Genomic DNA, 27,064 nt, shown 5'->3' with positions numbered 1-27,064 from the left:
TCCCGAATGTGACCGACGTTTTGGGCTCCCTTTATCGGCTTTTGAGGAAAGTAGTCTCCTGGAGCTGGGGGTCTACTGAACAATCAGCATTCCAGACCTCTAAGGATCTGCTCAAATCGTCCAATGTTCTCGTTCATTTTGATCCAGAGAAGGATCTTGTGCTGACATGCGATGCCTGTCGGTATGGAGTAGGGAGTGTATTATCACACGTGATGCCTGATGGTACGGAAAGACCTGTTGCATTTGCATCCACAACGTTGTCCCCGGCAGAGAAGAACTATTCCCAACTTGACAAGGAAGGATTGGGAATCGTTTTCGGCGTCAGCAAATTTCGCCAGTACCTTCTTGGACATCATTTCACGATTCGCACTGATCACAAGCCGCTGATCAGTCTGTTTGGTCCAACTAAGGCGACATCTGACACACTACCGCCCAGGATCATCCACTGGTCCCTGTTTCTCGCTGCTTTTGACTACACCATATGTTATCAGCCCGTTTCGTCTATCACAAATGCAGATGCCATGAGTCAGTTACCCCTTCCAGAATCCGTTGATGATTCGCCTGCACCAGGATCCATTATCGCACTGATGGATCATCTGGAAGATTGTGCTGTCGATTCCGGCCAGATCCGCACTCATACTCGACGAGACCCCGTTCTGTCCAGAACTGTCCAGGCTGTACAGCTTGGATGGCATTTGCTACCTGAGGGTGACCCAGATTTTGCGGCTTTTAAAGCACGTAAAAACGAACTCAGTGTGGAAAATGGTTACCTACTCTGGGGATGTCGTGTCGTGATCCCGAAAAATCTGCGTTCCAGGGTCATGGATGAAATCCATGACTGTCACCCCGGGATTGTGAAGATGAAGTCACTCGCTAGAAACGATGTGTGGTGGCCGAATCTTGATGCTGATATCGAACATCATGTTCAACATTGTTACCCCTGCCAGAGCACCCGGAATACACCTGCGAAAGCGCCACTGCATCCCTGGGAATGGCCCAGCGAACCGTGGCATCGCCTACATCTCGATTATGCCGGGCCTATTAACGGCAGCATGATTCTAATAATTACGGACGCGCACACAAAATGGATTGATGCCTATGTGACGCGTGGTACTACGTCAGCCATTGTCATCGAAAGACTCAGACGCTGTTTCGCCACTCATGGTCTGCCCAGGATGATCGTGAGTGATAACGGTTCGTGTTTTTGCAGTTGCGAGTTTGCCGAGTTCACACGTCGGAACGGCATCAAACATAGGTTTGTCAGCCCACATCACCTGGCTTCAAATGGCTTGGCCGAACGATCCATGGGAATCATCAAATCCGGATTGCGGAAACTTCAGGAGGGAACCCTGGAAACAAAGCTTTCTCGTCTCCTGTTCAAATACCGCATCACGCCACAATCAACAACCGGTGCAGCTCCGTCTGAGTTATTGATGAAACGACACTTGAGATCGACACTTGACAATCTCAAACCAGACATATCATCAAACGTTTATCAGAGCCAGCTTAATCAAAAGTTGGTGCATGATAAGACGTCCAACAGTCGATGTATCAACATTGGAGATCCAGTGTTTGCCCGAATTTTTGGTGCAGGTGCGACGTGGCTACCGGGGGACATCATCGAGAAGCCAGGTCCACTGTCCTGCGTGATTCGCCTGCAGGACGGCCGCGAAATTCGTCGACATCAGGACCACATAACCTACCGTCACTGTGAGTCAATAGAGCCTGCAGCATCGTCACAGTCAGGACAACAGTTCGACCCGCCACTGCCGGAGATCGTCGTGGCCGCTCCAGCCGGCTCGGATGCCCCGAAAACCTCTGCGAACGCTGCACCCTTCGTGGAGACCAAAGGAATCACCTCGGACTCTGTATCCACTGGTACACCGCGACCCAAAGGAATCACCTCGGACTCTGTATCCACTGGTACACCGCCACCCAAAGGGATCACCTCGGACTCTGTATCCACTGGTACACCGCCACCCAAAGGGATCACCTCGGACTCTGTATCCACTGGTACACCGCGACGCTCAATGCGTGAGAGAAAAGCACTCGACCGGTTGAATCTTTGAAGATGTTTTTTTTCACGTTGACACATGTTCTATTTTCACGTTGACACACGTTCTATTTTCACGTTGACACATGTTCTATTTTCACGTTAACACACGTTCTATTTTCACGTTGACACATGTTCTATTTTCACGTTGACACATGTTCTATTTTCACGTTGACACATGTTCTATTTTCACATTGACACATGTTCTATTTTCACGTTGACACATGTTCTATTTTCACGTATTTTCATTATTCTCATAATCATTTGCACACATATTTTCACATGTTTTGGAAATGTTGCTTTTGAAATGTCAATTCTGGAAATCTAGCACGTATTGCTCTTGGTAATTTTGGACTTAAAGGGGAGGATGTCATGTATGAAGCTGCAAATATTCACCGTTGTATCCTTACACCGGGACTGCATTGTATCCCTATGCCCAGCTCGGATGGCGCTGCAGTTAATCGGGCCTGTATCGGCAGAGTGAATAAACGTGTGCTACAATCGATCGTAGTTTGTCGAGATACCTTACAGAAGACAGCTGAAAACATCATTCGGGTCTCTCTCCCCTCCATGCAGGATATCTATTACAAACACTGCACACGCAAGGCCGCCAGCATAGCTGACGACCGTTTCCACCCATCCTAAGGACCTTTTGCCCTCCTGCCGTCTGGGAAAAGGTACCGCAGCATCCTAGCCAGATCTGCCAGACTCTATAACAGCTTCTTCCCCCAGGCTGTCAGGCTCCTTAACACCATTTTACCTTCCACCACCCACTTTAATTTAACTAACAGGGTCTAAAGGACCCCTCCACCCCCACTTGCATGACATATATCATATTGTGGAGCTATGCTTGCACGATAAAGCCGGACAAAATGGACGACACCAGGAACGAAGTTTCACTGAGCTATTTATTCTAGCTCAACTCGAAAGAACTCAAAAGCACTGAATAGCCCGTTAACACGGGCGGCAATTTATATCAAAAGTTCACCACACAAAAGCCACGCCTCTCAGGCGGGTCGTGGTATGCAAATAAGTCAGCCACGCCTCTCAACGGGGCGGGGTATGCAAATCGAGAGTCCGCCCGGGCAAGGCAAGTCCGGACACGTCCGGGCGAGTCCGGGCAAGTAACCGCCCGCCGGTTACGTCATCGGCCGGTGCAAGGTGATTGTGTCATGCTTCCGGTAACCGCTACATGCGCCCCCCCCAGAATTAACTTGCACCGGGAGAGTCAGTTTGAGGGGGGTCTTGATGACCCGGCCGAAACGACACCTGGCGATTCGTGTGGGGGTGGTAGGTGGCGTGGCGGTGGATGGTCGGGCGGGGGGGCTTGGTTGACGGGGGACGGCCCCGTCATGGAGGAAGGGCCAACCGTGGAGGTTGGTCGAGGTTCAAATTGGCCGGCTTGAGGCGGTCCACGGAGGTGCGGTCTGATTTGCCGCCGATGTCAATGATGAACGACTTGTCGTCCCTCTTCAGGACCCGGAAAGGTCCATCGTACAGCGGCCGGAGCGGTCCCCGGTGTGCGTCATTCCGGATAAAAACGTACTCCGCAGTGCGAAGTGCTGGGGGGACGTGGGGTTGGGGGCAGCCGTGGTTGGACGTGGGTGTAGTGAAATTATACCAAGGTGAACCCAGGGTGTGCTCGCTTCAAAAGGGGCGTCTATAAGACCCGGGACAACCGGGGCGCACGGACACTCCAGCGGAACTCACTGTGACATAGTCCTGTAGTTTGAATGGTATGTACGCCCCTAAATGCTGCGCTGACTGTCCTCTCTATTGGACCATTGCCATATTGAATCGACCATTGCTCATGAAATACTCTGATTTTAATGCCTGTTGCATGAATGTATTTTTACAGGATGTACTCAGATCTAAATGATATTAAACCTACCCAGAGGTCAAGTCGTGTCTGAGCTTGATTTTCACGACATTTAATATCATTTAGATCGCCGGAATGGCTGACCACAAGATGATCGTGGTACCGATTCTCGGAGCCGACTCTCAAGCTGAGGGATCAGCATCGGAGTTCACACACTGGCTCAAAACGCTGGAGAATTACTTTGCTGCTCACGAAACAGAGCCCACCGCTGCGATGAAGCTGTCCGTGTTACAGTCGAAGGTCTATCACACCGTTTTCCGGAACATTTCTCGATTTGAGACGTATGCTACGGCTCTGGCCGAGCTGAAGCGCCTATACGTAAAGACACGGAGCGCTGTGCACGGCCGGCATCAACTCTCCCAGCGGCGACAACAACCATCTGAATCGATCGATCGCTTCGCGCAGGAGTTGCGCTACCTGTTGGCGGACTGCGTGCAGGACGTCCGGACCCACGAGCAAGTGCAGGACGACTTGCTCCGAGATTCATTCATCTCCGGAATTAATTCTGGAGTCTTGCGGCTCCGACTCCTGGAGGTCGCGGATCTGACATTTACGGAGGCACTACGGCTGGCACGCGTATATACAGATGCCCGAGAACAATCCACCGAATATGATCACCCACGAGTCGTGGCGGGGACCTCGCAACTCGCGTGACCGGAGAGGGCTACCACCGAGGATACGGAGGAGGACCCGACCACCACGGCCGAGTCTCCGGGAGCTCCTGAAGCGGACTCCGCTTCCGGCCTCACTGCTGCCGCCGCTGCCCGGCCACGGCCTGACCGGTATGCAAAATGTTATTTTTGCGGGAATCGGCAGCACCCTCGCTCTGAATGCCCGGCCCGGGAGGCTACATGCCACCTGTGCTCCACCAAGGGCCATTTTGCAAAGGTCTGCAGGAAGGCCGCTCGGGGCACGCGTCCCCACGCGACCTTGAATGGGCTCATTGCGGAGCCAACGGATCGAGCACCGGACGGGGCGCCTCACTCGGCTTTGATGAGCCGCTCTCCTTCTCGCGGGCCTCTGGCTGCACACTCGACCTTGGTGAGATACACCGGGCCGCCGAAACAAATGGCGCGAACGCGACCGGCCGCAGCGCGACCGACCTTGACTGGCGTTCGAACGCCTACTTCAAACAAGCGACATGCTCCTGCTTTGGAAACTCCTCTCGATGTGCGGCAAACGCAGCACGTGACTCGAGCCCCATCTGACGGCGGCTCTTACGAATTACATGCACCCACTTTGGCATATGAATCTGCAGACGGCAGAGATCCTTCTCACGTGACTCGAGCGCCATCTGACGGCGGCTCTTACGAATTACATGCACCCACTTTGGCATATGAATCTGCAGACGGCAGAGATCTTTCTCACGTGACTCGAGCGCCATCTGGCGGCGGCTCTTACGACCTACACACACCCACTCTAGCAAATGATTCTGCTGATGAGCCAACTGACTTCAATGCTCCTGCTGAGGCCCAACCTGCCGACGCTGCCCGAAGGATTGCAGCCGGCGTGGGATCCACCCGCGAGGCGCGATCTTCTCGCCCGGCCGGTACAATACCTGCCGGGTCTGCCGGCCTTGCGCAGGCCATCATTCCGCTCACGGTCGCGGGCGTTTTTGCGCAAGCTTTGATTGACACGGGGTCCACGGATAGTTTTATCGATCAGCGACTCGTGCATCAACATGGGTGGCCGGTTCTCGGGACAACCCGCCGGATCTTCATGGCCTCTCAGGGACTTCGGTTGAGCACAAAAGGGGCGTGTCGATTGAAACTTGTGATAAAGGGACGCACGTTCCCGGACGTGTATCTCATGGTATTACCTGCTTTATGCGCTGACGTTCTGTTAGGACTTGATTTCCTTAAGCGGCATGGACGTTTGGAAATAGACTTCGGTGGGCCGGACACGCTTGCTGTGTGCGCCCTCGCTCAAATGGACATGGAGCCTCTCTCACTGTTCCCCAACCTGACCACTGATTGTACCCCTGTAGCCGTCAAATCGCGGCGCTACTCTCGCGCGGACGCGCAATTCATTGCGGAAGAAATGGCCCTGCTCTTAAAGGACGGTATTATAGAACACAGTAGGTCACCGTGGCGGGCCCAAGTCTTAGTGGTGCGGAGTGAGGCCCACCGCCGGCGCATGGTAATCGACTATTCGCAGACGATTAATCGTTTTACACAGCTGGATGCCTACCCCTTACCGGGGATGGACGCCCTGGTACGCCAGGTGGCCCTGTATTCCGTTTATAGCACTCTCGATATGCGTAGTGCGTATCATCAAGTCCCCATCTCTAGGGCTGATCGCGTCTTTACAGCCTTTGAATCGGGTCAGCGGTTGTACCAGTTCACGCGACTCCCCTTTGGGGTAACTAACGGAGTCGCTTGTTTTCAGAGGGCTATGGATGACCTCGTTGCGAAGGAGAATTTGACCGATGTCTTTGTCTATCTGGACAATCTTACGGTTTGTGGGTATGACCAGGAGCATCACGACGCTAATCTGAAACGCTTCCTCGAGGTCGCGTGGAAATATCACCTAACCATGAATGCGGCTAAGTGTCGATACTCTCTACGCACGGTAGACCTTTTGGGGTACACCGTGACCCATGGCTCCGTCTCTCCGGATAAGGAGCGTCTGCGCCCTTTGCTCGATATGGCTCCGCCTAGCGATCGGGCTTCACTGAAATGCGCTCTAGGGCTGTTCGCCCACTATTCAAAGTGGGTGCAAAATTTCTCCGTGAAGCTCCACCCCCTCGTGGCCTGCGACACTTTCCCCATGGGCCCGGCCGTCCTGGCGGCCTTCGAGGGCCTTAAAGTCGACATCGCTGGCGCCGCTGTCGCGACGATTGACGAGAGTGCCTCTTTCGTTTTGGAGAGTGATGCCTCAGATCATGCGATAGCGGCGACTCTCTCCCAAGGGGGCCGCCCTGTGGCTTTCTTCTCGCGGACTCTCACCCCCGCCGAGCGGAGGCATTCGTCTGTCGAAAAGGAAGCGTACGCGATCGTCGAATCAATTCGGCGATGGCGGCCGTATCTGCTTGGGCGGTGTTTCCAAATCGTCACGGACCAACAGAGCGTTGCGTTTATGTACGACACCTTACATGCTCAGCGCATTAAGAATGAGAAAATCACCCGTTGGCGTATCGAACTCGCCGACTTCTGCTACACCATCAGATACCGCCCGGGGAAGGATAACCTGGTCGCTGACGCCTTATCGAGGCCGGCCACTTGCGCGGGGGTTGTAACTTTGGAGGGGCTGTGCACTTTGCACGGCACTATGTGTCATCCCGGGGTAACGCGCTTCGCGCATTTTGTGCGCGAGGGCAATCTGCCGTACTCGATTGAGGACATCCGCCGCATCTGCCGTGATTGCGCGATCTGTGCGGAACTCAAACCGCGTTTTTATAACCCTCCTATGGGGACACTCGTTAGGGCTACTAGACCGTGGGAGCGCTTGGCGATGGACTTCAAAGGGCCGCTGCCAATGTCGAGCAACTCTCGCTATCTGCTCACTATCGTCGATGAGTATTCACGATTCCCCTTTGCTTACACGTGCGGGATATGTCGGCTGCCACGGTTATTCGGTGCCTGCAGAATTTGTTTTCTATGTTCGGGTATCCGGCCTACGTGCATACCGATCGGGGTGCAGTGTTCCTGTCCCAGGAGGTGAGGGGCTACTTGCTCCAGCATAATGTCGCTTCGAGCTACACCACCCCGTACCGGCCCCAAGCGAATGGGCAGATCGAACGCTTTAATGGGATTATATGGAGGGCCGTCATGCTAAGCCTCCGGACCCTCGGCCGAGGCCTCGATAAATGGGCGTGGTCGCTACCTGCCGCTCTAAACTCGATCCGGGCTCTCCTATGTACTGCCACCAACCAGACTCCTCACGAACGACTGTTCCACCACCCTAGAAGCTCCGGCAGTATCCAATCTTTACCCAGCTGGCTCGCTGAACCGGGGCCCGCCTTTCTCAAACGAGCGGTTCACGCTAGCAAGTACGACCCCCTTGTTGACAAGGTGCAGGTCCTCCAGGCTAATCCCGAGCATGCTCGTGTGTTAACGGCGGATGGCCGCGAGTCTACTGTCTCCGTATGCCATCTCGCCCCATGTGGGGACGACGACAGGGATATCGACGAACCCTTCTACGAGTCTATGGACTCCACCGAAGCTTCCCCTATGGAACTACCACCGTTACTTCCGTCGTTCCCCACTCCCGTGCCCGAAGGCGCTGGGGCGCCCCCTCCGACTCCCACCTCCGGCGGCTATTCCGACGCAGGGGACTCCGGGCTTGGGGACGCCGTGCCCGGTAGATTCCGAACACGAACTGGCAGGGAAGTTCGCCGCCCCGACCGCTACGGGTGGACCGACTGACGTGGATTGACGTGACCCATTCGATTATTGCTGATGCTTGCTTGCAACCTGCCGAGCGGCAGTATAGTTCTAACAGCGGGGAGAATGTAGTGAAATTATACCAAGGTGAACCCAGGGTGTGCTCGCTACAGAAGGGGCGTCTATAAGACCCGGGACAACCGGGGCGCGCGGACACTCCAGCGGAACTCACTGTGACATAGTCCTGTAGTTTGAATGGTATGTACGCCCCTAAATGCTGCGCTGACTGTCCTCTCTATTGGACCATTGCCATATTGAATCGACCATTGCTCATGAAATACTCTGATTTTAATGCCTGTTGCATGAATGTATTTTTACAGGATGTACTTCAGATCTAAATGATATTAAACCTACCCAGAGGTCAAGTCGTGTCTGAGCTTGATTTTCACGACAGTGGGCACAGGGGCAAATCTGCTGGCGGCCTCCTGGAGGACCGAACGTTGGCGAGCTGCGGACCAGGGGCCGGTGGCGTCAGGGACGAACTCGCCCGGCATGCGCAGTGGCTGGCCGTAGACCAGCTCGGCGGTAGAAGCCTGGAGGTCCTCTTTAGGGGCCGTTCGGAGGCCCAATAGGACCCACGGGAGCCTGTCGGCCCAACCGACATCCTGGAGGCTGGCCCTGAGAGCGGCCTTTGGCTTGGGGGTGGTCGGCCGTGGTGCGGTGTAGCTTGACCCCCAAGGCCTGGGCGACCACGCCCCAAAGCTCGGAGGTGAATTGCGGGCCTCTGTTGGAGGAGATATCCGAGGGGGCGCCGAAACAGGCAATCCAGGTGCCAATGAAGGCCTGCGCCACGTCGGCGGATGTTGTTGATGCCAACGGGACGGCCTCCGGCCACCTGGTGGTCCTGTCCACCATCGTGAGGGGGTGGGTGAAGCCCCGCGAAGAGGGAAGGGGTCCCACCAGGTCCACATTGACGTGGTCGAAGCGCCACGTGGGCACGTCGAATGGTGCCAACGGGGCCTGGGTGTGCCGGTGGAGCTTCGTGCGCTGGCAGGTGACACAGGCATTGGCCCAGTCGCGGACGTCCTTACGGAGCCCGTCCCAGACGAACTTTGCTGCCACGAGCTTCTGTGACGCTTTCCGGCCCGGGTGGAAAAGGCTGTGGAGGGCGTCAAAAATGTGCCGCTGCCATCCGGTGGGCACGATGGGGTGAGGTTGGCCCAGGGAAACGTTGCACAGGAGAACTGTGCCTGTGCCCTCGAAGGGGACGTCGGCCAACCGCAGGCCTGTGTCCGCTGTCCGGAGGGTTTGCACCGTGGGGTCAGTGGTTTGGTCGGCCGCCATGCGGGCGAAGTCCACACCGAGGTGGATGGCGTTTGCGCCGGACCGGGAGAGGCAATCGGCCACAGCATTGTCCTTGCCCGCGACGTGCCGGATGTCCGTCGTAAATTCGGACATGGCGGAGAGGTGGCGCTGCTGGCGGGCCGACCACGGCTCTGCAAACTTGGCCATGGTGAAGACCAGGGGTTTGTGGTCCACAAACGCTGTGAATGGGCGGCCCTCTAAAAGATGGCGGAAGTGGTGAATGGCCAGGTAAAGGCCGAGGAGCTCGCGGTCGAAAGCGCTATACTTGCGCTCGTTAGGGCGAAGCTGCCGGCTGAAGAAGGCCAGCGGTTGCTAAGCCCCGTTCACCCACTGTTCATGCACGGCACCTACCGCGTCGTCGGAAGCGTCCGTGGTGAGGGCGATGGGTGCGTCGAGCGCCGGGTGCGCCAGCATGGTCATGTTGGCGAGGGCCAGCTTAGCGCCTGTGAACGCCTCGTCCATCTCTTTGGTCCAGGCGACGTCGTGCTTGGCCGGCTTGCCCCGGAGGGCTTCGTACAGGGGGCGCATGAGTTGGGCGGCGCGAGGCACGAACCTGTGGTAGAAATTTACCATCCCCAAAAATTCCTGTAGGGCCTTGATGGAGCGGGGGCGCGGGAAACTTGTGACTGCCTCCACCTTGGTAGGCAGCGGGACGGTCCCGCGCTTTGTTGATGCGGTGCCCCATGAAGTCGACGGCCGTTACGCCAAACTGGCATTTCGCCAGGTTGATGATGAGGCCGTGATGGCCGAGGAGCTCAAAAAGTATGCGCAGGTGGATGAGGTGCTCCTCCCGGGAAGTGCTGGCGACGAGAATGTCGTCCAAGTAGACGAAAAGGAAGGTGAGGTCGCGCAGCACGCTGTGCATCAGCTGCTGGATGGCCTGGGCCGCGTTCTTAAGGCCGAACGGCATGCGAAGGAACTCGAAGAGGCCAAAAGGTGTAATTATCGTCGTCTTCGGCACGTCGGCCGGTGGGACGGGTTCCTGGTGGTAGCCCCGAATGAGGTCGACCTTGGAAAAGATCACCCGCCCCGCCAAACGGGCGGAAAAGTCCTGTATGTGTGGTATCGGGTACCAGTCGGGGGTGGTGGGTCGTTGAGGCGGCGGTAATTGCCGCATGGTCGCCATCCGCCACCCGGTTTGGGCACGATGTGCAGGGGTGAGGCCCCCGCGCTATTCGAGCGCCACACAATGCCCAATCGCTCCAGCGCGTCGAATTCCGCCTTCGCCACGGCGAGTTTGGTCGGGTCGAGGCGACAGGCCCTGGTGTAGACCGGTGGACCTGTGGTCCGGATGTGATGTTCGACGCCGTGTTTGATGGCGACGGCCGAAAATGTCAGCTGCGTGAGGGCGGGAAACTCGGCTGGCAGGCGGGTGAAATCGTCCGTGGCCGGGAGCGCGCAGGCTAGCTTGGTTGGTGCGGAGCCGCTCAATGAGCAAGCGAGCGAGCTGAAGGTCTCCGCGTTGATGAGCTGACGCCGTTTGACGTCCACCAAAAGCCCATGCGCCCAGCAAGGCCATGGGCACGTTCGCCGTGATGAAGTCCCACCTGAAGCGCTGGCCCCCGAAGCAGAGTGCGATGCTGCACGAACCGAAGGTGCGGATGGAGGAGCCGTTAGCGGCGACCAAGGTGGGGCCGCAAAGCGCGGCCTGTTTATCCTGCACCGAGGCGGGTATCACGCTCAGCTGAGCACCGGTGTCACACAGAAAACGCCGCCCGGACGCTGTGTCTGTGATAAACAGAAGGCTGCCTGAATGGCCGACGCTCATGGCAGGCAGCGAGCACCGGCCTGGTCGTTTCCCGACCTGCCGAAAGTGCACGGTGGGCGGCACGTTCTGGGCTTCTGCCCGAACCTGGCGTGGTAGTAGCACATGGTCCGCTCTGGTGGAGGCTCCGGTGGTCGCGTCGGGTTCGGTCGACGGGGCATCGCGATGGCCGCTGCCGCCAGTGGCGCTGACCCGGCCGGTGGTGGCGCCGGTCGTGGCGCGGGCGTTGCCTCGGTCGGCCCAGGGTTCCAGGCGGCCGCTCCGACGTGTCGCCTAGCCGAGAAAAATTTATCGGCCTCCTTGGCCAGGGCGCGAGGGTCCGTGATGGGCGAGTTAGCCAAAGCTAACCGTACCTGCCCAGGTAGCTGCCGGAGGAACAGCTCGCGGAAGAGGAAATCCGGGCTGTGGTCGCCGAGTAGAGCCAGCATGTGGTCCATGCGCTCGGATGGACGGGCCTCACCCAGCTCCGGGAGCTCGAGCAGTTGTCGCGCACGTTCGGTCTCCGTGAGTCCAAACGCACCGAGGAGTAGGCCTTTGAGCGCGCCGTATTTGTCGGCGTTCGGTGGGTTCTGTAGGAAGCTCAGGACCCGGGCAGCAGTGGAGGCGTTGACCGCGGAGACCACATGGTGGTAGCGCGTCATGTCCTCTGTGATGTTCCGCAGGGCGAAGAGAGAATCTGCCTGGGTGAACCAGACGGCTGCGTGTGATTCCCAGAAGCCAGGGAGCTTCAAAGCTACAGATGACTCCATCACCGTGTTCTCGAAAAGGGGTCACCAATTGTGGAGCTATGCTTGCATGATAAAGCCGGACAAAATGGACGACACCAGGAACGAAGTTTCACTGAGCTATTTATTCTAGCTCAACTCGAAAGAACTCAAAAGCAGTGAATAGCCCGTTAACACGGGCGGCAATTTATATCAAAGGTTCACCACACAAAAGCCACGCCTCTCAGGCGGGGCGTGGTATGCAAATAAGTCAGCCACGCCTCTCAACGGGGCTTGGTATGCAAATCGAGAGTCCGCCCAGGCAAGGCAAGTCCGGACACGTCCGGGCGAGTCCGGGCAAGTAACCGCCCGCCGGTTACGTCATCGGCCGGTGCAAGGTGATTGTGTCATGCTTCCGGTAAACGCTACAATATGCTGCTATACATAATATGTTTCTACATAAATGTTTTATTTATCAGACTAGCAACGGTACCCGCCCTATGGGCGGGGCTTCAATTGGGAAGCCCAAATGAAAAGGCAAAATATCAGAAATTGAAGGTTTTATTTATTTTAAACGATTCATATAAACATCCGTTGAATCATAACACACGCAAATCATCAAAATCTAAACAGTATCTTTAGAATTTCAATAAAAGCCAGATCACTGTTCATATCGGTAAATATTATTCCATCGTGTGTCAAATCGTGATCGATACACTCTGATCGTGATGATCGTGATCATGAATCATGATCGATAATCGTGTTCACAATCGCTATGTCGTATGTACTCCCGATACGTGTACCAAATTCCCGATACGTGTAACTGTACCAAATCAACAGTTAAAAAGATTTTGAGCCGATAGCTGTTACGGCCTTGGCAAGATCGATGGAGACAGCGATCTGTTAGCGATCGATGGAGACATGTTGCTTTCCCGGGTGCCGCACAAACGGCTGCACCGATCGCGCGGCACCCGGGAAAGCAACATCGTCACAATGAGAACAATGAACGTTATGTGAACGCGAATGTTATGCTGGAGTCCAAACTTGAGAATGCTGGAGAATAAAGCTGAAATTGGGAAAACTAAAGAGCCTATTTTACTCCTGGGGATCCCATGATTATCCACCCAAAATATCTTTGCGATCGGTTCAGCAGTTTTTACGGTACCTTCGAACAGACAGACAGACAGACAGACGGACGGACATTTGGTGAATTATAGTAAGATGTAACCTACAGTGAACTGCTCAACTCTATACATTTTTGTTAAAAAATTTATTTTTATGTTGCCTTGGATATACTCATATTGCCATGGATATTCATTGTGTATTCACTGTATACTATCCTGTGTATTTATAGTATTGTTCTGTGTATTTATGGTATTGCGTTACACTTGTCATGTCCAATTGCACTGTGTGTAGTCTTACTTGAATGTTTATATTGCACCGAGGACCAGGAGGAACGTCATTTCGTTCCATTTTATACTGTATTGTATATGGATGGGATGACAATAAAGTTTATTCTATTGAATTGAATTGAATTGTGCTTGTCTCGGGTTTGTGTTTACAGGTTGAGGAATAAACCCGTGGCGGCCGTCCGTTCAGCTCAGGCTTTGGATCCTTTCCCGCGCACATAAAGATAATCCCCCCAAGTTCAGGTATACGCCTCGGAGTAACAACGTTCGGTTTTACATCACCCTCAGGTGTTCACCACAGGGCTGACATGACAATATCGTTTTTCCCCCTATCACTCAATGGGGAAGAATCACTTAAAAATTCTCAGATCCAGATCCGGATATGGATATTCACCAAAATCGAATCATTTCGTCCTTGTCACACACCCAACCTCTCCACCAAATTTCCTCCGAATCCTTCCACAACCTTTTGAGATATCCTGTTCACAAACAGACGAACAGGGGTGAAAACAACCACCTTCGGTGGCGGAGGTAATGAAGTAGAGGTATAAACTTAAACACGGCGTGGGATAATGTAGCGGTTACCGCTGGATGCACACAATCGCCTTGCACCGGCCAGAACACGGCCAGACGTGCCTCTCCCGGGCATGCCCGGACTCACTGTTCCCGGGCACGCCCGAACCTCCCGGGCACGCCCGGTCTCGTCTTTCCCGGGCATGCTCGCTCTCGCCTTTCCAGGGCTCGCCCAGAGCGTCCGGGCATGCCCGCTATCGCCTTTCCAGGGCTCGACCAGAGCGTCCGGGCATGCCCGCTATCGCCTTTCCAGGGCTCGCCCAGAGCGTCCGGGCATGCCCGCTATCGCCTTTCCAGGGCTCGCCCAGAGCGTCCGGGCATGCCCGCTATCGCCTTTCCAGTGCTCGTCCAGAGCGCCCGGGCACGCCCAGCCTCGACTTGCCAGGCCGCAGCCAAACACGCCCGGGCAGGTCCAGACTCGCCTATCCAAGGCTCGCCCTTGATACCCGGGCATGCCCGGTATAGCTTTTGCCGGGCAAACTTCCCGACATAAATGTGTATATATATTGCTGCCCGATAAACGGGCTTTTGAGAGTACCCGAGTGTGATACATTTATTAAACCTACTCGGACGAATTTCCATCTTTGGTCGCGTCAATTCTTTCAACTCGCGTTGGAGCCCAGCTCCTTCATTGGTGACCTACCGACATGGATACGGCAGTGACGCTTAAACTGACTACCTTCTGGGAGGCTCACGCGGCTGTTTGGTTCGCTCAGGCGGACTCTCAGTTCGCCCTGCGAGGCATCACCGCGGACGACACCCGCTTCCACCATGTTGTGGCGGCGCTCGGTTCCGCCACCGCGGCCCGCACCTTGAGCCTCCTCCAGCACCCGCCGGCTGCTGACAAATACGACGCGCTGAAGACACTCCTCCTCGATGCTTTCGCCCTCTCACCGGCAGCACGCGCACGGCGCCTGCTTGACCTGCCCGAGCTCGGCGACACGCGCCCGTCCGAGCGCATGGACTATATGCTCTCGTTGCTCGGTGAGCACTCTCCGGATTTTCTGTTCCGCGAGCTGTTCCTTCGCCAGCTGCCTCACCCGGTACGCCTCGCCCTGGCTGGCACGTTGATCACGGATTCCCGCGCCCTCACCAGGGAAGCCGATAAGATCCCCTCGGCGGGCCAGCACATCGGCGCGGTTACCTGGAGCCCGCCGCCGTCCGAGGCGACGCCCACAACACCCGAGCGCCCTGTGCGGTTGGAGGCCGAACTGCCGGTGCAACTGGCGGCCGCCACGCCGCACCGCCCGCTTCCGACACGACGACCGGGGCCTCCACCTGACCGGGCGTGGTGATATTACCATGCCAGGTTTGGACACAAGGCTTGGACGTGCCGGCCCCCGTGCACTTTCGGCAGGTCGGGAAACGGCCGGGCCGGCGTTCATTCCCAGCCATGAGCGCCGGCCACTCGGGCAACTTGCTGTTTATTCGGGACAAAGCGTCTGGGTGGCGTTTCCTGTGCGACACCGGCGCCCAACTGAGCGTCATACCCGCCTCCGAGCAGGACAGGCTGGACGCAGTTTGCGGCCCCTCTTTGGTCGCTGCTAATGGCTCGGCCATACGCACTTTCGGCCCACGCGTCGTCACCCTCTGCTTCGGCAGCCAGCGCTTTCAATGGACTTTTGTTACCGCCAGCGTCCCCGTGGCTTTGCTGGGCGCAGACTTCCTCTGCGCGCACGGGCTGCTGGTCGACGTCAAACGACGTCGCCTTGTCCACGCCGAGACCTTCAGCTCCCTGGCATGCACAATGAGCAGCTCCGCGCCGACCGAACTGGCGTGCGCCCGCCCGGCAACGAACGAGTTCGCTCGCCTGCTCGTGGAATTCCCGGCCCTCACGCGGCCGACGTTTTCGGCCGTCGCGGTGCGGCACGGGATCGAGCACCACATACCCACTACGGGCCCGCGGGTCTACGCCAGGGCCCGCCGCCTCGACCCAGCCAAGCTCGCCGTGGCGAAGGCCGAATTCGACGCGTTGGAGCACCTCGGCATCGTGCGGCGCTCCGATAGCGCGTGGGCCTCGCCACTGCACATCGTGCCAAAGCCGGGGGGTGGATGGCGCCTGTGTGGCGACTACCGCCGTCTCAATGACGCTACCACCCCCGACAGGTACCCGATCCCGCATATTCACGACTTTTCCGCCCGTTGAGCGGGACGGGTCATCTTTTCGAAAATTGACCTGATACGGGGCTACCACCAGGTACCTGTCCGGGCGGCCGACGTCCCGAAGACGGCCGTCATCACGCCGTTCGGCCTGTTCGAATTTTTGCGGATGCCGTTTGGCCTCAAGAACGCGGCCCAGGCGTTCCAGCGCTTGATGGACGGCATGCTGCGCGACCTGCCGTTTCTTTTCGTCTATCTGGACGACATCCTCGTCGCCAGCACGTCCCGCGCCGAGCACCTCCTCCACCTCCGAACACTGTTCGGTCGTCTCAGCGAGCACGGCTTAATTGTCAACCCGGTCAAATGCCACTTCGGCGCGACGACCATTGACTTTTTGGGCCACCGCATCACCAAGACCGGGGCCGTGCCGCTGCCGACCAAGGTCGAGGCCATCACCACGTTCCCGCGTCCCCGTTCCATCAAGGCCCTCCAAGAGTTCCTCGGCATGGTGAATTTTTATCACCAATTCGTGCCCCGCGCTGCTCAGCTCATGCGGCCCCTTTACGAGGCCCTCCGGGGCAAGCCGGCCAAGCATGACATTGTTTGGTCCACGGCCATGGACGCGGCCTTCGACAGCGCCAAACGGGCCCTCGCCGACGCAACGCTGCTGGCTCACCCGGTGCTCAACGCGCCCATCGCCCTCACTACGGACGCCTCCAACTACGCGGTGGGCGGGTTCCATGAGCAATGGGTGGATGGGGTTTGGCAGCCACTCGCTTTTTTCAGCCGGCAACTCCGGCCGAACGAGTTAAACAACAGCACGTTCGACCGTGAGCTGCTCGGGCTATTCCTGGCCGTTCGCCATTTCCGACACCTCCTGGAGGGCCGCCCGTTCACGGCTTTCGTCGACCACAAGCCGTTGGTCTATGCAATGGCTAAGGTCACGGAGCCGTGGTCGGCCCGCCAGCAGCGCCACCTCTCCGCCGTGTCGGAGTTCACCACGGACATCCAGCACGTCGCTGGCAAAGACAACGCCGTGGCCGACTGTCTTTCTCAGGCCAGCGCGAACGCGGTCCACCTCGGGGTGGACTTCGCGCTCATGGCGGCCGACCAGACCACCGACGCCTCGGTGCAGGCACTCCGCGCGGCGGACACGGGCCTCCGCCTTGCCGACATCCCCTTCGCGGGCACCGTCCTGCTCTGCGACGTCTCCCAGGGCCAGCCTCGCCCCATCGTGCCCGTTTCCTGGCAGCGCCGCATCTTCGCCTCCATCCACGGCCTTTCTCACCCGGGCCGGAAAGCTTCTCAGAAGCTGGTGTCGGCGCGTTTCGTCTGGCACGGCCTTCGACGAAACATCCGCGACTGGGCCAACGCCTGCACGGCCTGCCAGCGAGCCAAGGTCCACCGCCACACCCAGGCCCTGCTGGCACCTTTCGCCGTGCCTGAACGACGTTTCGACCACGTCCACGCGGACCTGGTGGGTCCCCTGCCCCCCTCGCGGGGGTTCACCCACCTGCTCACCATGGTGGACAGGACCACCAGGTGGCCGGAGGCCGCGCCCCTCACCTCCACCACCACCGCCGACGTGGCGCAGGCGTTCATCGCCACCTGGGTCGCGCGCTTCAGCGCACCAGCGGACATCTCGTCCGACCGCGGCCCACAGTTCACGTCTGAGCTTTGGGGCGCGGTCGCCCGTTCGTTGGGGGTCACGCTGCACCGCACCACGGCCTACCACCCCCAAGCCAATGGGTTGTGCGAGCGGTTTCACCGCTCCATGAAGGCCGCACTCATGGCCAGCCTTCAGGACGACGGTTGGGCCGACCGGCTGCCATGGGTCCTTTTGGGCCTTCGCACGGCCCCCAAGGAAGACCTCCAGGCGTCCGCCGCCGAGCTCGTCTACGGCCAGCTGCTCCGCGTCCCGGGCGAATTCGTGCCCGACGCTACCAGTCCCTGGTCCGCCGCTCGCCAGCGCTCAGACCTCCAGGAGGCCGCCCGAAGATTTGCCCCCGTGCCGACGTCCCGCCACGGTGGCCCCCAGTCCTACGTCCCCCCGGCGCTTCGCACAGCGGAGTACGTCTTTGTGCATCATGACGCGCACCGGGGGCCACTCCGGCCGCCGTACGATGGGCCCTTCCGGGTCCTGCGACTGGGCGACAAGTCTTTCATCGTCGACTTCGGCGGCCGGCCGGACCGGATTTCTGTGGACCGCCTCAAACCGGTGCACATGGACGTCGACCGACCACCACGGTTGGCCCTTCCTCCGCGGCGAGGCCGCCCCCGTCCACAGTTCCCCCCGCTCGACCACCCACCACCACGTCGGACCCCTCCCCACGACCCTCCAGGGGTCGCTTCGGCCGGGTCATCCGGACCCCCCTTAAATTGACCCTGCCGGTGCAGGTCGATTCTGGAGGGGTGTGTGTAGCGGTTACCGCTGGATGCACACAATCGCCTTGCACCGGCCAGAACACGGCCAGACGCGCCTCTCCCGGGCATGCCCGGACTCACTGTTCCCGGGCACGCCCGAACCTCCCGGGCACGCCCGCTCTCGCCTTTCCAGGGCTCGCCCAGAGCGTCCGGGCATGCCCGCTATCGCCTTTCCAGGGCTCGCCCAGAGCGTCCGGGCATGCCCGCTATCGCCTTTCCAGGGCTCGCCCAGAGCATCCGGGCATGCCCGCTATCGCCTTTCCAGGGCTCGCCCAGAGCGTCCGGGCATGCCCGCTATCGCCTTTCCAGTGCTCGTCCAGAGCGCCCGGGCACGCCCAGCCTCGACTTGCCAGGCCGCAGCCAAACACGCCCGGGCAGGTCCAGACTCGCCTTTCCAAGGCTCGCCCTTGATACCCGGGCATGCCCGGTATAGCTTTTGCCGGGCAAACTTCCCGACATAAATGTGTATATATATTGCTGCCCGATAAACGGGCTTTTGAGAGTACCCGAGTGTGATACATTTATTAAACCTACTCGGACGAATTTCCATCTTTGGTCGCGTCAATTCTTTCAACTCGCGTTGGAGCCCAGCTCCTTCAATAACGTGTTTTATGAACTCACTTGTTTGTTGTCGTGTGGATGACGTCATGTTGATGCAGTGCTCTCTCTAGGGTAGGGTAAACGTTTTGAAATTGTCCTGGATGCCGGTGTTAACTCGCCTACTTTTCGTTGAAAGACACCATGAGGTCCTTAATGTCAACCAAATACTCCTAACTCTTCCATCCGAAGCTGTACCGTACTAATTAAGGCAACAACTTGCCTGCAAAGCACCTTTCCATTGGCTTATAGTCGAGGCCAGACTTGAACCCAGACTAGACGTCTCTGCACCATCCTGCTGGGCTGTGTAAGGAAGTTAAAGATAAAAAATACTCTAATCGGAGAAAAATAGTGATGGGATTACTTACTTAACTGAAATATTGGAGTATGTGAAGCAGGAAAGGAACTTCAAAGTCGTAAAAAAAAGTCCAAACAGTCAATTAAGTGTTAGTGGCATTGGGTAAGGCAAAGAGGAAGACGAGCTTCCCTAATTGGTCTATTCAATAGTTAGAATTCTATAATTGTCACGTCACAGGAAAACTCAACAACAACGTAAATAATGGTTGACTTACCGGGCTGTGCTCACTGAATCTAAATAGGGCTGACAGGATGGCCTAGCCCTGAGGTATGTACACCCACCTCCAAAACGGTCTAGCCTGGGTTCGAATCCCGAACCCAGAGTCACAGCTAGAGATTTGGGGGCCCGGGAGGCCTGACTCCTTGAGGGGCCCCCTCCAACATTTGGTGAGGCTTGATGAAAAATGGAAAATATTGCAACAATAAATCTTTTTTATTTGAATTTCAATTTGAACTGAAAATTTGAAAATACGGTAGCTTCCTCATGCCACCAACACAAGACAAAATCAAATAATAACAAGTTAAAAAAACATCAGTTGTACACTTTTTTGGACTTTTATGGACTTTATTTTTGGACTTTTGGACTTTTTGGACTTTTTCCATCAGTTGGACTTTATCATAGAAGCAGGCAAAGTCAGCACAGTGCTTTTGCAAAGTTTCCTCATCCATTGATTTCAGGAGCAGATCAGTTTGAAAAAGGAATCCAAAGCGCCCAACATGGTCCCTCAGCCCCTGAAATCTTTCCTTCATCTCCATATGAAGCCTGTGAAGGACTTCTGTTGCTACACGCTTGAACTCGACTTCCATTGGCAGTCCTTCATCTGAACTTCCCTCTCCATCAAGCCTTTTCTTTCTTCTGACTCTTTTAGCTGTTGGAAACCCATAGCAGTTGCTCCCTTGTTCTGTATATTTGATGGACCGGGTGATGAGTTTCTCCCTTTCTTTTACATTTCCCAAAAAGCATGAAAGAGTTTCTATCTCTTCAGCAGCCTCATTTATATTCAGACCAAGCAGTTGCAGTTTCTTTTGGACAATATTGATGTGGTGCAAGATATTTAACCAAAATTCCAAATAAGCAAAAATGTCATACTTTTCCACTGCAAGGAGGAGGTTTCTTGCTTTGCTCCTTGTGTCCACTCTTTCACTTGGGCATTCTGCAAGCTTCTCCAGAAGCTGAATAATTATCTCCAGATGCAAAGAAGCTACCTTTGTAGCTTCCTCTCTAGCAGACCACCTTGTGTCACTCTCTATTTTCAAGCTTCCAGCACCAACTTCTTTCAGCTTGGCCCATCTCTGGGGAGAATGAGCAAAAAAGATGAACAATTCTTGCACAGTTCCAAAAAAAGTTACCATTGCTGGATCTACTTCAGCAGAATGGAGGGCTGCCAGGTTGAGTGAAAGATTGTCACGGTTGAGGAATGTTGCCTTTGGATCGATATCCAAAAGACGTTTCTGCAGGCCAGAGAGATGACCACTCATTGTGGCTGCATTGTCATAGGTTTGACCTCTGCACAGGGTAAACTCCAGTCCCAGGTCTTCCAAAGTTTTCAAAACTAGTTCTTCATAATGCTGTGCATCTGGCTTTGAGATTATGAAGAAACCAAGGAATGACTCCTTTACTTCAAAATATTTTGAGTCCAAGTACCGAATGATGAGAGACACGTGTTCTTGGTGAGACATATCTGGAGTAGAATCGACCATCAAAGAAAAGTAATGAGCTTGCTTGACTTTCTCAACAATAGATTCTCGAACTTTATTTCCCATTAAATTAATGAACTCATTCTGAATATTGGGTGACAAATAATGTGTCTTCCCAAATTCAATCCTTTCCAAGTGAAGGTGCGTGACATCATTAAATTCCGCTAGAAATTTCGACAATGCCATACAATTTCCAGGACTGGCATGCTGCAAAGTTTCTCTGTGGCCACGGAAGCTCAAGTTATTTTTTGTTATATTTTGATTTTTTGTTTAATTTAAAAAAATACAGATCCTGAGATCCATTTGGGGGCCCCCCTCCATTGGGGGCCTGGGGGGAATTTTCAAATACCCCCCCCCCTCATCACCCCCCCCCCCCCCCTTAGATACGCCACTGCCCGAACCAGTTATAAACTGTCATCATGGTGTTTCACATGTGGGGTGATTCATAAATATGTGTGTGCCGTCCCAAGGATATACAATAAACTGGGCATCCCATCTGCCAGCATCAGTTGGCCGATGTTAAAGATCCTTTGTGAAGAGTAGGCGACGTCGAGCTGGCTTTAACCAGCAGAGGGCACTAAATCCCTGGCACAGTCATGCCCTCCACGAACATGATCTCTACGCAGCAGCCTTGTGCGGTAAATGAACGAAGAAGAACACTGAATTCAAGTTATGCTTGGGAAATACATTGGTGAACAAAAATCAGAACACTCCAAGTATGGATAATCAGGAATGGCAGTTTGCACTCCAAACAATAAGTATGACACCCTGAATTTAATTGTGTTCCCAGTCATTCTCCAAGCTACAGGGATGAGACCCTGAATTTCATTGTGCACTCAGCCACTCTCCAAGCTACAGGGATGAGACCCTGAATTTCATTGTGCTCCCGGCCACTCTCCAAGCCACAAGGATGAGATCCTGAATTTCATTGTGCTCCCGGTCACTCTCCAAGCTACAGGGATGAGACCCTGAATTTCATTGTGCTCCCGGTCACTCTCCAAGCTACAAGGATGAGACCCTGCATTTCATTGTGCTCCCGGTCACTCTCCAAGCTACAAGGATGAGACCCAGAATTTCATTGTGCTCCCGGTCACTCTCCAAGCTGCAAGGATGAGACCCTGAATTTCATTGTGCTCCCGGTCACTCTCCAAACGACAAGGATGAGACCCTGAATTTCATTGTGCTCCCGGTCACTCTCCAAACGACAAGGATGAGACCCTGAATTTCATTGTGCTCCCGGTCACTCTCCAAGCTACAAGGATGAGACCCTGAATTTCATTGTGCCCCCGGTCACTCTCCAAGCTATAGGGATGAGACCCTGAATTTCATTGTGCTCCCGGTCACTCTCCAAACGACAAGGATGAGACCCTGAATTTCATTGTGTTCTCCGCCACTCTCCAAGTTACACGGATGAGACCCTGAATTTCATTGTGCTCCCGGTCACTCTCCAAGCTACAAGGATGAGACCCTGCATTTCATTGTGCTCCCGGTCACTCTCCAAGCTACAAGGATGAGACCCTGAATTTCATTGTGCTCCCGGTCACTCTCCAAACGACAAGGATGAGACCCTGCATTTCATTGTGCTCCCGGTCACTCTCCAAGCTACAAGGATGAGTCCCTGAATTTAATTGTGCTCCCGGTCACTCTCCAAGCTACAAGGATGAGACCCTGAATTTCATTGTGCTCCCGGCCACTCTCCAAGCCACAAGGAGGAGACCCTGAATTTGATTGTGCTCCCGGTCACTCTCCAAGCTACAGGGATGAGACCCTGAATTTCATTGTGCTCCCGGTCACTCTCCAAGCTACAAGGATGAGACCCTGCATTTCATTGTGCTCCCGGTCACTCTCCAAGCTACAAGGATGAGACCCTGAATTTCATTGTGCTCCCGGTCACTCTCCAAGCTACAAGGATGAGACCCTGAATTTCATTGTGCTCCCGGTCACTCTCCAAACGACAAGGATGAGACCCTGAATTTCATTGTGCTCCCGGTCACTCTCCAAACGACAAGGATGAGACCCTGAATTTCATTGTGCTCCCGGTCACTCTCCAAGCTACAAGGATGAGACCCTGAATTTCATTGTGCCCCCAGTCACTCTCCAAGCTATAGGGATGAGACCCTGAATTTCATTGTGCTCCCGGTCACTCTCCAAGCTACAAGGATGAGACCCTGAATTTCATTGTGCACTCAGCCACTCTCCAAGCTACAGGGATGAGACCCTGAATTTCATTGTGCTCCCGGTCACTCTCCAAACGACAAGGATGAGACCCTGAATTTCATTGTGCTCCCGGTCACTCTCCAAACGACAAGGATGAGACCCTGAATTTCATTGTGCTCCCGGTCACTCTCCAAGCTACAAGGATGAGACCCTGAATTTCATTGTGCTCCCGGTCACTCTCCAAGCTACAAGGATGAGACCCTGAATTTCATTGTGCCCCCGGTCACTCTCCAAGCTATAGGGATGAGACCCTGAATTTCATTGTGCTCCTGGTCACTCTCCAAGCTACAAGGATGAGACCCTGAATTTCATTGTGCACTCAGCCACTCTCCAAGCTACAGGGATGAGAACCTGAATTTCATTGTGTTCTCAGCCACTCTCCAAACGACAAGGATGAGACCCTGAATTTCATTGTGTTCTCAGCCACTCTCCAAGTTACACGGATGAGACCCTGAATTTCATTGTGCCCCAGGTCACTCTCCAAGCTATAGGGATGAGACCCTGAATTTCATTGTGCTCCCGGTCACTCTCCAAGCTATAGGGATGAGACCCTGAATTTCATTGTGCTCCCGGTCACTCTCCAAACGACAAGGATGAGACCCAGAATTTCATTGTGCCCCCGGTCACTCTCCAAGCTACAAGGATGAGACCCAGAATTTCATTGTGTTCTCAGCCACTCTCCAAGTTACACGGATGAGACCCTGAATTTCATTGTGCCCCAGGTCACTCTCCAAGCTATAGGGATGAGACCCTGAATTTCATTGTGCCCCCGGTCACTCTCCAAGCTATAGGGATGAGACCCAGAATTTCATTGTGCCCCCGGTCACTCTCCAAACGACAAGGATGAGACCCTGAATTTCATTGTGTTCTCAGCCACTCTCCAAGTTACACGGATGAGACCCTGAATTCCATTGTGCTTCTGGGCACTCTCTAAGTTGCATGATGATAGTGTAGTTTAATCAAAATAATCAGAATGCAGTTATTATGTCAGTAAAGCTCCAAAAAGATGAATAAGCTCACAAGCATCTCATGTGCATCATTATGCTGCAAGGCAAACATTGTCAAAGTGTCTATTTTAATGGAATTAACAGAAAGGAATGAGTATGACATTTTTGTGTGGATAGTGACAAATAAGATATTACTGCTGATGTACTGAATTACATGTTACAAAACAATTGTGTGATGGGTTGCTTGTCCACTATGTTCGACAAGTTTAAACCGACAGACTTATGAGAACAAGAGGATCTTGGAAGGTTGGTCACATGCTTCAAAAACAACGCATTGCGCTATTGTCATTGTGAAAGACTTGACAGATGTCATTGTAAAAGTTTTGACTTTGTGACAATACATATTGCAACTAGAACGGCACTCTGTGGAGCCCATACCTCCGCCAGGCTGAACAGTTTATGTTTTGTATCCCACTGATAGGCCGGATCTGGATTCTGACCTGAACCAAAATCTAATCGACTAGTTATTGTCACCGAACCAACTCGTCTACCAAGTTTTTAAAATATCATGTTAGATATCACTTTTTGCCCGATCTCTCAATGGTGAAGATTCAGTTGAAAATTAAATAATTGTCGTATCCCAATCCAAATTCAGATCTTCACCAAAATTGAACCAATTCTTCCTTGTCTCACACACAACCTGTCCATCAAGTTTCGTCCAAATCCATCCATAACTTTTTGAGATATCTTGTTCACAAACAAACAGACAAATAGACAGCGGGGAAAACATAACCTCCATCCACCTTCGGTGGCCGAGGTAATGAAATGATCAGATGACGAACACAACCGACTTCTGGAATAACTTATTGGAGGAAAGAAAAGCAATGAAATCATCAGACTTGGCACCAAGGGGCAGAGGGGGAAAAGACCAGTCGAGAAAAAGGACTTGACACCAGGTGAAGGTAGGCATGTATGGTGGAGAAACTGCAAGTCTAAGAATATGGCAACAGGAAGGAGATTTCAGTTGATGACAAAAATCTTAGTTCTACATCAGTTACAAGCCTACAACCCTCCTCATTATCCACTGTACTCTTCCCGCATCGCCATCAACACTCCACACCACTCCTCACACCTGTGACCATGGTGTTCCTGACTCCTGATGCCCTTCTCCGCAGAGTCAAAATGAAGAAGCAGGTAAAGAGGGCTGAGGAATAAAGGTGACACTCAAAACCTTGAGCAGATAGGAAACCTGGATTCTTAACACGAGGAGTAAGGTCAACAGATCCAAATGATATTCAAGACGATAATTGGCTGCTTTTAACAAAAACATTTTTTGTTCTTAAATTAATTGTTTATTTTTGTCGATCTAGAATTTCACTTTTTCATCATGATCTAAGGCCCATGAGGCAGCTTGCACATGTACAGTGCCTTGAGAAAGTGTTCACACCCTTTGGAATTTTTCACATTTTGTTGTGTTACAGCCTGAATAGATTACAAGATAGATTAAACTGAGATTTTTTTCTCACAGATCTACACAATCATATTACACCATAATGAATAAGGGAAAACATGTTTTTAGAAATTTTTACAAACATCTTGAAAACGAAATACAGAGATATCTAATTACCTCGCCACCGAAGGTGGATGGACGCTATGTTTTCACCCCTGTCTGTCTGCCTGTCCGTCTGTCTGTTACCTGGCAAATTTTTTTTTTTTGACAAGTATGTTGATCAATCCGGTTTGTGTGTTTGGGTGTGTCTGTCTGTCTGTTTGTGTGTGTGTGTGTTTGTCTGTGTGTTTGTCTGTTTGTGTGTTTGTGTGTTTGGGTGTGTCTGTCTGTCTGTTTGTGTGTGTGTTTGTCTGTGTGTTTGTCTGTTTGTGTGTTTGTTTGTGTGTTTTTCTGTTTGTGTGTGTGTGTTTGTCTGTTTGTTCTACACATTTGTTTGTGTGTGTGTGTGTGTGTTTGTCTGTTTGTGTGTTGTGTGTGTGTGTGTGTGTGTTTGTCTGTTTGTCTCTGTGTGTGTGTGTGTGTGTGCATGTGTTTGTCTGTTTGTGTGTGTGTCTGTCTGTCTGCTCACTTATACTTGCCGACAGGTCACAATTTTAAACCGATATTTAAACCGATCTCAAACAACCTTGACAGGATGACGAATGGTTACATAATGAAGGTTGTAGCGTGTGGCGGACACGATGACTCGCTGGCGCAGTGACATAATTCCGAGCACCAGTGGGTGTCGGCCACGCCCCAGGTGAGGCGTGGCCTCCGGATATACACGCGGGCTCGCAGTCCAGAGCACGGCAGTGCTGACGAGTGAGCATGCAATAAAGAGCTCTACCTAACCCAAAGCGTTGTGGCCTACCTTTATTTAACGTGTGTGCCCAGCACCACACTACACTGGTGACCTCCGACTGGTTCAGCCGTTGCTGTTCCCCGAACGCGCTATGGCCATCAACGCTGCCGCGATCAAGCTACCGGAGTTCTGGGAAGCGCAGGCCGACACCTGGTTTCTACAGGCCGAGGCCCAATTCCAGCTCCGGGGCGTCACGGCGGACGACACAAGGTACTTTTACGTGGTCGCTGCCCTTGGATCCGGCACGGCCGCCCGAGTCTTGTCTTTCCTCCGGCACCCGCTGGACGATAGCAAGTACGC

The sequence above is a fragment of the Myxine glutinosa genome, chromosome 7, assembly GCF_964187855.1.
Source record: "Myxine glutinosa chromosome 7, kmMyxGlut1.1, whole genome shotgun sequence".
NCBI classification, from domain to species: domain Eukaryota; kingdom Metazoa; phylum Chordata; class Myxini; order Myxiniformes; family Myxinidae; genus Myxine; species Myxine glutinosa.
The sequence above is the reverse complement of the archived record's forward strand: the minus strand, read 5'-3'. Positions refer to the sequence as shown.